General features: G+C 40.8%; 1 long non-coding RNA gene across 1 annotated transcript in view; it reads right to left on the bottom strand.

The window, feature by feature from the left end:
- Nucleotides 1-509: 509 nt before the first annotated feature.
- The window catches only part of LOC128627900 (uncharacterized), a 33,979-nt gene continuing 24,444 nt past the window's right edge, over nucleotides 510-10,044 (bottom strand). Inside the window, exon 3 of the long non-coding RNA XR_008392196.1 lies at nucleotides 510-649. This is a non-coding gene — a long non-coding RNA (uncharacterized LOC128627900). The remainder of the gene's footprint in view (nucleotides 650-10,044) is intronic.

Raw genomic sequence — 10,044 nt, 5'->3', positions numbered from 1 at the left:
ATCTTCTATGTGCATGTATTAAATTGGGTTTTCTCCTCTTAATCTGGTTTTATGTCAATTCTTTTATTAGTGCAGCCATAAGAATTCAAAAGAGGGGGGAATTTTCCCTCCCTCACAGCACTCACTGATTAGCAGCTCCCACTTCTAAACTCCTCCTCCCTGCTGGCACCACTTGTTCTGCTCTCTGACTCTCTGAGTTTGACCTCACATAAATGGAACCATGCAGTATGTGTGCTCCTGTGACTAGCTTTCCCCTTTGTTCTGACTGAACAGCAATCTTAACACCACGGATTTGAGAGGTAGTAGTGACAGCTGAATTCAAAAGTACAAGAGGCGTTGGACAGTGATTTGACGTGGGGAACTGGGTTTTACATTGCACGTGGAGATGCACATGAAGCGGCTATTCCAGCAAAAACACCAGTTCTTGCTGACCCATTATTCTGCCTTGATCGAAGAGTCTTTGAATCCTAAAATCAAGGTTGACTATAGAATTGTTGAAGACTCCCCTTATTCTCTAAATGCCTCAGTTTTATTAGTGGTAAAATAGCTCTGTGATGCAGCTGATGTTTAGGTCAAGCACAGGCCTCTTCCCAGCATAGCAGAAGCACTGGTTCCATTACACGGGAATTCCATTATTTGTCTTCATATTCTGAAAAAAAAAAAGGACTTTTTTTGTTTGTTTTGTTTCATTTTAATTGAGCAGTGCTGTTTTACATGAAGCTCCAGATTTGCTTTAAGATTCTGTGGTAAAATAAAATGAATCCACATGAGATTTTTGGTTTGGTTTTGTAACTTTTTTCCAGTGGAAATTTTTTTCAATTGACATGCCAATAGTCTGTTAATTAGTTAATTATAGCTATTGATCTGTGTGGTGTCAAATGGGGGTGGGTGGGAGGTCATTTGACTTTTACTTCATGTGCAGCTCATTGAAGTCACAACAAATAAGCTAGAACACCCCAAACTTTTGCCACCAGGGACTGGGTTCATGGACAGGAGGTGGAGCTCAAGTGAAGCTTTGCTCAATCACCTCCTGCTCTGAGTCGGGTTCCTAATAGGTCGCCAGCTGGCCACAGTCCACAGCCCCGGGTTTGGGGACTCCCGAGCCAGAAGTTAAGTTATCAACATTCTGGACTGCAACAATGTGAAATCTTAAAAACTAATTTGCAGAAACATAAATTACAAAAATAAAATGGCCTTTTTTTAATAGCACCATAGATTTAACTTTAAAAACCACTGTGCTTTTTAAAAAATTTTTTTATTTTATTGATTTTGCCATTACATTTGTTCTATTTCCCCCTTCATTCCCCTCCACCCTGCACACCCCTTCCCCACCATTCCCCCACCTTTAGTTCATGAGCAAGTGTCTCAAGTTCTTTAGATTCTATATTTCCCCTACTATTCTTATCCTCTCCCCTATCTATTTTCTGTCTACCATCTATGCTACTTATTTTCTGTACCTTCTCCCCACTTCTCCTCCCACTCCCCTGTTGCTAACCCTCCATGTGATCTTCATTTCTATGTTTCTGCTCCTGATCTAGCTGTCCTCTTAGTTTGCTTTTGTTTTAGGTGTGGTTGTTAATAACTGTGAGTTTGCTGTCCTTTCACTGTTCATCTTTTTTATCTTCTTTTTCTTAGATAAGTCTCTTTAACATTTCTTATAATAATGGCTTGGTGATAATGAACTCCTTGAACTTGATCTTATCTGAGAAGCACTTTATCTGTCCTTCCATTCTAAATGAAAGCTTTGCTGTATGGATCAATCTTGGATGTAGGTCTTTAGATTCTGTGACTTGGAATACTTCTTTCCAGCCCCTTCTTGCCTGTAAGGTCTCTTTTGAGAAATCCACTGACAGTCTGATGGGAACTCCTTTGTAGGTGACTGTCCCCTTATCTCTTGCTGCTTCTAGGATTCTCTCCTTCATTTTAATCTTGGCTAATATAATGATGATGTGCCTTAGTGTGTTCCTTCTTGGGTCCAACTTCTTTGGGACTCTCTGAGCTTCCTGGATTTCCTGGAAGTCTATTGCCTTTGTCGGAGTGGGGAAGTTCTCTTTTATTATTTGTTTAAAGAAGTTTTCCACTCATGGCTGTTCCTCTTCCCCTTCTGGTACCCCTATAATTTGGATGTTGGAGTGTTTAAAGATGTCCTGGAGGTTTCTTAGCCTCTCCTCATTTTTTTGAATTCTTGTTTCTTCATATTTTTCTGTTTGGTCATTTTTTCCTTCCTTCTGGTCTGCTCCCTTGATTTGAGTCCCAGTTTCCTTTCCATTACTATTGGTTTCCTGTGCATTTCCATTCATTTCATTTAGTTTAGCCTTCATATGTTCCTCTAATTTGTGACTAAAATCAACCAGTTCTGTGAGCATCCTGATCACCAGTGTTTTGAACTGTGCCTCTGATAGGTTGGCAATTTCTTATTCGCTTAGATTTATTGGCTCTGGTGCTCTGAGTTGTTCTTGAGCCATGTTTTGATCTGTTTGTGCCTATTACATTTGAGGAGCAGAGCCTTAGATGTTCACCAGGGCGGGGCCACCCAGGTCGCTGGTTTGTGATGCTGCATGTGGGGGCGGGGTCAGAGAAGGAGCAATAGCCGTCCTCTCCACTCCCTCCCGCCTGTCTGCCTCACCGCTGCCCCCCCCCACCCAGCCTGTTTACCTGCGAGTAAAAGTGAGACTGCCTCCTTGCGCTGGGGCCTGCGAGGTCTGTCTCAATGCTCACATCTTCACTGGTTTATCTGCGCGCAAATGTGTGACCACGGTCAGCCAGCTTCCCTGAGTCTTCCCTGGGTCCTCCCGTCACTACCCTGCACCTGGGATCCAAGCTCTCGGCTGCTTGCAGGCCCAGGTCAGGGGATCTTTTTTGCCCAACCCGCTCTGCTGCTGGCTCCGCCCCTCTCACCAGTTTAGCTGAGCAGTTGGTTGTTGTCAGACTCCGTACTGTTTGATTTTCTGTGGCTTGGCTGCAATTATTGTTGTTAAGACTTCATTATTTTTAGATTTGGTTGTGTGAGGAAGCAAAGTGTTTCCACCTATGCCTCCATCTTGGCGGAAGTCCCCTAAAAACCACTGTGCTTTTTTAAAATTGAGATATAATTGACATACAACGTTATATTGGGTTCAGGCATATAACATAATGATTTGATATTTGTATTTATTGCAAAATGATCACCACAATAATTCTAGTTAACTTCCATCACTATACATAGTTACAAATTTTTTCTTGTGATGATGATTTTTAAGATCTACTCTCTTAGCAACTTTCAAATATGCAGTACGGTGTTAATAATTATAGTCACTGTGTGTACATTACACCCACATTACTTACTATTTACTAACTGGAACTTTGCATCTTTTGACCCTCTTCACACATTTTACCCAAAATTATCTTTTTAAAGTGCACTTTTTCTAGAGTCTGAGCAAAACGTTGGCTATTACAATATACTCCCAATTGAAGAAATAGACTAAGTAAATGGGAGGCTGTTTATCTTGTAATGAGACTAACATAGTACTTATGTATATTTTAAGCACTGAGTAAAATAATCTTATGGTCTCTCATCATCACAGAAAATTAGCTAAGTCCCTGAGGGGAAGGTTATTATAATTTCCTACCCCACGTGGTGTATCCTTGGACCTTATCCTAGAAGGCATCATCTCTAAAGGTACTTAGCACTAATTAGCACTCTCTGTAAAGATCCTCATTTGCTGAATTACTTACGGGGAGTCAGGCATCTCTTAAAAGGGTGCTGAGTCTTCTTTAGTAGCTCATAGGAAAAATGTGGCTGCCTTTTAAAGATACGTTTCATTTTTTAAAAACCAACAATGAGACATTTATAAAAATTTCTGAGGAATGATCCAGAAAATTAATTCATTGTGTAAGTTTATTAACAGCAGTAGCAGAAGAACTGAACTAAGACCCAAGAGAACCTATGCTCCAGTCCTTGTTCCTCCAAGAACGGGTTGTGACATGTAAGCCCAGTCTCAACTTTTTGAGCCTCGTTCTCTTGACCATCTTCCCTCTCCCAGGGAGTCATTGTGAAGGTAAAATGAGATTGACATGAAGCACTTTGAAATGCTGACATCACCAAGTAAATGCAATACCTTGTTGTAGAAATAATCCAGACTCCAAAATGTCTGAGGTCATTGGAAAATAAATATTTGATTAGTTGTAAAAATAATATGCCTAGGAAGGTCAGGCAATAAACTGCACATTCTCTCTTTTTAAAATATAAATTCTCTATTCGTTATATTTTGATAGTTGGGTATTTTTCTATTCCCCCATGACCTCTTAAAGAAAACATTTGGTATTTGTGAGGTTAACTTTAGTCAATGCCTTAAATCATATAGACCTAAAAATTGAAACACAACCTTAATAGGACACTTCCTAATCCTAGAATGATTTTCTGGACTTGCTGTTGTTGTTTTCTTAAATCAAATTGCATAAGTAACATATTATTTTAGAAATCTGAACAATAGAAAAAGAAAATAAAATTACCCATAATCTCACTGAGTCTTTAAATATTGCCTAAATCAGTGACTATGAGACTCCTCTTCCTCAGCAGTTCCAGTCCTCAGAGAGAGTCACTGTTTCCCCACCAGTGTACGTACCTACACACTTATCCAAACGTGCCAGACCATCAATAGGGCACCCATATATGAATAATAATAAATACAATTTATGATAATCTTCCAACTTCTATTATATGGAACCATAGCTTTACACATATTCTTTACTATATTCATCTGAAGCTATATTTTAGTTAACAGCTTATTAACTTGATTTATAGCATTTGTATATTTCCCCAGATGGTAAGTGGCCTCCGTTTGTGCTCTGGCCCCAGGCTCCACAAATGTTGGAGGTGGGGTCTGCATCAGGGAGCCTGTTACAGCCTGTGCTCCCTAGTCCCTGGGCTCCACCTCACCCCAAAGCACCCGTGAGCCATCGTCTGGCACTCAACTGTTGACTCCCAGTCCAAGTTCTTCCTGGAAATTACTGATGTGGGGGAGGGGAGAGGTGATGGGTGGAGACTCAAAGGAAGTAGAGCAAAGAGGAAAAAGTGAAAGGGAGGGGAAGAGATCCAATAGTACATTCTATCCCTGTCCTAATAGTTATGACACTGTATTATGAGGGTTTTTTTTTTACTTAAGCATTTTTACATAAGATTATGAGCTTTTGAAAGCATTGGCTTGGTCATATTCCAGGTACAGGATAGCTGCTTAAACAATAGCTGTCACCCCTTTGGTTCTCTGAGCAGCACCAGGGTTGTGGGCAAGAACAAGACACTTATACTTATGACACTCGGCAAAAAATGAGCCAAGAGGAAAGAAAGTCAGTGACCTATTTTCTAAGGAAGATTGGTGTGATGTGAAAGTACCAACCATGTTCAATGTAAGAAGTGTTGGGAAAACACCAGTCATGAGAACTCAAGGAACCAAAATCATATCTGATGTTCTCAAGGGTCACGTTTTGAAGTGAGCTTAGCTGATCTGCACAATGATAAAGTTGCATTTAGGAAATTCAAGCTAATTACTGAGGTTATTCAAGGCAAAAGCTGCCTGACTTGGATCTTGCCCGTGATAATATGTGCTTCACGGTCAAAAAATGACTGCAGCTCATGTTGATGTCAAGACTGCTGATGGTTGTTTGTTTAGTCTATTCTGTGTTGATTTTACTAAAAATGCAACAGTCAAATCCAGAGGACCTCTCATGCTCAGCATCAACAGGTTCACCAAATTTGGAAGAAGATGATGGAAATCATGACCTGAGAAGTGCAGACAAATAACATGAAGGAAGTGGTCAATAAACGGATTCCAGATATCACTGGAAAAGGCATAGAAAAAAGGCTTGCTAATACATGTATCCACTCCATGACGTATTTGTTAGAAAAGTCAAAATGCTGAGGATGCTCAAGTTCGAATTGGGAAAACTCCTGGAGTTTCACAGCTAAGGTAACAGTTCTGGAAAAACTACAGGAGATGGGACAGGTGCTAAAGTTTAATGAGCTAATGGATATGAGCCCCCAGTCAAAGAATCTGTTTAAAATTCAGACTTATAGTGGTGATAAAAATCCTATTTGTGATATTTTTAAAAATAGCTATTGAAGGGTCTATATGAGTGACTGGACAAACAAATTAGCAAACGAGAGTCCTGAAACTCTGAGGTGGAAACACAGAATTACTATGGATCTCATACACAGACAATTCTGAAAAGAGACCTCTAAAACATTGACTGAGATGCCTTTGGCCACCTCATTTGAAATGCATTATCTTTCAGCATGTTTGTGAAAATATCAGTGTCCTTAGCTGGTATAGTCTAATGATGTTGTCACCCTAAATATAACCACTGCCATGGAGTATTCTGGTGGAAGTCGTAACAACTTTTAAAATTAACACATCATGTGTATACCTGAGATTACATTTTGGGGGAGGCTGTGAATATATTATCAAACTCACTATTTGCTCTTGAGTTGGATCACATATCAGCTAGAATTATGATTTTTGACCCCATGAAATAGCAATGCAGTAAGAAATAAAAAGACAACAGATTTAAGGTAAGCAAGTGTCTGTTCGTGTACTTTAAAGGCAGGTAAAACAAGTTTTGTCAGCCAAATTCAGAGTAAAGTTGCTAAAGGTGATAAAATGGCAGCCAAAATCTAGGAAAGCTTTCTGCTAGCAGACCCAGAGTGACCATTTTTATCTCTAGGATCAATGCTTATACAATATAGAGGAATCATAAAACACAAACAAAAGCACAGCTGAAGTGCCTGGGTCAATTGCTCATCTTGCCTGTTTCATAATCACACTATCGGCCATGCTCCTGAGCTTGGATTCCCATCCCTATAATCTGGCAACTCAACTTCTAGGAATTCATCCTAAGGAAATAATCAGCAAGATGCCCAGATATTTATATACAAAGATGATCACCGCAGCATTATTTGTATTAGTGAAACACTGAAAACAAGCTTGATGTCCTACTCTAGGAGACTGGGTAAATAAAGTATGGGGTGTCCATAGGACAAGACATTATTTTAAAATACCATTAAAAATCATGGTGTAGGAGGACATGACATCTTGTGGGAAAGTGATCATAGTCTATGTCATGACATATCGTTAAATGAAAAGAACAATTTGTAAAATAGTGTACAACATGATTCTACTGTTGTTTTGAAATGCCTAGGTATGCCTAGAAAGATTACTAGAATAATATATAGCAACATTTTTTAGTGGTTATCACTGGTGATCTGAGAGGTAATTTTTACTTTCATCTTTATGTCTTTCTCTGTTTTATAAATTTTCTACAATAAACATGAAATAAAAAATATTATTTATAAGCAGATTACTTGATACCAGTGCTCTCATTTGTAATGTTGAAGGTGATCATGTCTGCAATCAACTCCCATTTTGTAGAACTCCCCATCCAGTGTCCATCTGTTGGTGGTAGAACGTCACAAGCTGCTAGACCTCGGCTCAGCCAACTGAGTACTTGAGTTCTGGCTAAGAAAGAATTCAGAGCCAAGACCAAACTACAAAGAAAGTCTGTCTAGAAAGTCACAGAGGCAAAGAAGCTAGCCACAGAAGAAAAAGGCTCAGTAAATAAGCCATGGAGGCAAAAGAAGGGCCCCTGGAGCCCAAAAGAAAGAGAGGCAAGGAAAACATGCCCTGGTGTAGGGAGTGGGGCAAGGCAAGGGCCTGTGAGAAAAAGAGCTGCACTGGGCCCTCCATCCTGAGGGCTTTTATCTGGAGGTCTCAGGGGAGGATCTCAACAGAATATTCATCAGCCTTCCAGGAGGGTGGTCTCCACTGATTGGTCAGTGCCAGGTCAGGGGGTCATTAGTCAATGAAGCTTGTCCTGATGTCATCCATCTGGTTTGGCTGCTCTGTCTGGTTTTGCTGCTTTTCTGGTCCTGGAGCTAAAACACAGCTGAAGTCTAGATGTCATATGCTTAAGGGAGTGGTCATGCAAGGGCTTGTAGTTTTGCCCACTGCGAGGCATCCAGGGTATTCTGTCCTGGTGACCCTCTGTGCTTGGCCTGTCTATCCTCCTCTACTCATGCCTATCTAACTGCCTACTATACTCCCTACTCCGTATCATTTGGGTATCTGTTTGCCTTACTTATTGGATTGTATGCTCTCTTGATGGCTGAGCCTGTTTAACTCATTTTCGTATTCCCAACAGGAAATAAATAAGAAGTCATAAAGAAATCCTAGGATTCCCCAAAGATCCAAACAACATTAACTCGGAGAAACCCTGAATTCCAAGCCACTGTGGAAGACATCACTGCATCCTCTCCTCTGAGTTGGTATACAAAGCAGTCACGTAGGTTAAAACACGACAGTGAATACAGTGTGATGGGTTCCATCTGCATCTGTCTAATTTATGTGCACTTTCCTATTCAGAGTGTAGTTATACTACCCAGGTTTAAATAAATACTGTAATGGTGATCATTTCAATAAAACCCCTATATAACCCTCATCAGTACATTATTTCAAAGGTAAATCAAATCTTTTTCATCTTTTTCCAGGAATGTTTTCTATTCAGTTAATGAGAGAATTGCTCTCCCATGGGGGATTTCTGTGTTCTTCACTGGGGGTGAGGGGAAGGAAGGGGTGGGCACCACTCCACATGAGCCTTTGAGTGACCCTGGTGGTAAAGCTGCCACTGACTCATTCCCTAGGAGATATATAACATCTGACTGGAGTTGTGGTGACCAAGGGGGTTCCCTGGAATGTCTGCTGCAGCTTTAGACACCAGCACGCACAACCTTCTGGCAGGTAATCAGGGACAATGCAACTCATCTAGATTTCGGGATCTTCCCTATTCCAGCACACCCAGCCTGTCAACATGCATTAATCATTGCATCCTATTGCTAACATGATTCAGCCTTCATGACTCATCGGCAGCACACACAGAGCAATTTCTGTTGTGACTGGAGAGGGACAAAAGAGTTAAGAAAATTAAGAAATGTTTTTGCCTAAAGGTGCAGAATACACCAGCGATGAGTGATGGGAGCCCTTGGTGAGGTAGAGAACAAATGCAGGCTAATAAGAGGTTTTGTGAAGCATGTGGACTGCTCCTTCCTAGCATTGTCTGTGTGGCTAAGTTAGCACTCAGCATATGCCGCTTAGAATTATAATTATTTTTCATTTATAGATACCTTATCCTTCCAACTTTGTTATATTCTCCAGAAGAGTAGGAGCCACATTGCTTATGTCTGGGTCTCCAGCACCTGACACCCAGCCTGAGAGGGAGTAGCCACTCAGGCGTGATAATGGAGAATGGTTGTGTCTCTGTGACTGGTGATACTTCTGGCAAAGCCTGCTGCGCCGACCAAATAAAGGTAAAACTTTTAGAGGTGCTGTCAAGCTTGATTGCCCAGTGAAACTTCTTTGGCCTGCTAATCACTGAAAAACAGGCTCTCTCACTCATATGAGATTTCCCCTCCTTCCTGTTCTCAGCTAGAAATACCATGAGAACAGACTGTCTCACAGTGTTTTCAGATTTCCACTTCTAGTCTCTGCCAAAAGCAGGAAGTGCAGAAGTGGGCGATAATTCTTTTTTCTTTTTAGAACACTTTATTAAAGAGTTTTGGTTGTTACTTGTTTTTCCCCCTGAACCTCATTAGAATTAATTTGAGCAATACTTTGAATTTACATGACGATTTTCTTACAAGGCTCACAAAGAGTTTAATGCATCAGTGCTGTCTCCCAGTCAGGTGAAGAAGGAAAAGGCACAGAGTATGGAACAGTAGGGAAGGAACCTTGGGGATTTTCTCCTCCAGCATTTTCTGGGTTTTTTTTATGATGAGAAAACTGAGACCCAGAGTTATTACTTGGGGTACTTCTGGCTTTGTGCTGGCACCTGCCACTTCATTCTTACACTGTCCTTTCTCCTTTCTCCCTGCCAGGACAACACAGTCGTTTCTCAAGCCTTAAACCAGCACTACCCAGACCTCCTGCCACCACCGTCCCCTTATCTATTCTCCCCTCTCCCCTTACTGACTCCTAACTTATAAGTTGCCCCTTTCATCTTTGGGAAATCAGAAGTAGA

The sequence above is a fragment of the Artibeus jamaicensis genome, unplaced genomic scaffold (genome assembly GCF_021234435.1).
Source record: "Artibeus jamaicensis isolate MK-2021 breed Jamaican fruit bat unplaced genomic scaffold, CSHL_Jam_final contig_482, whole genome shotgun sequence".
Lineage (NCBI taxonomy): Eukaryota > Metazoa > Chordata > Mammalia > Chiroptera > Phyllostomidae > Artibeus > Artibeus jamaicensis.
The sequence above is the reverse complement of the archived record's forward strand: the minus strand, read 5'-3'. Positions and strand labels throughout refer to the sequence as shown.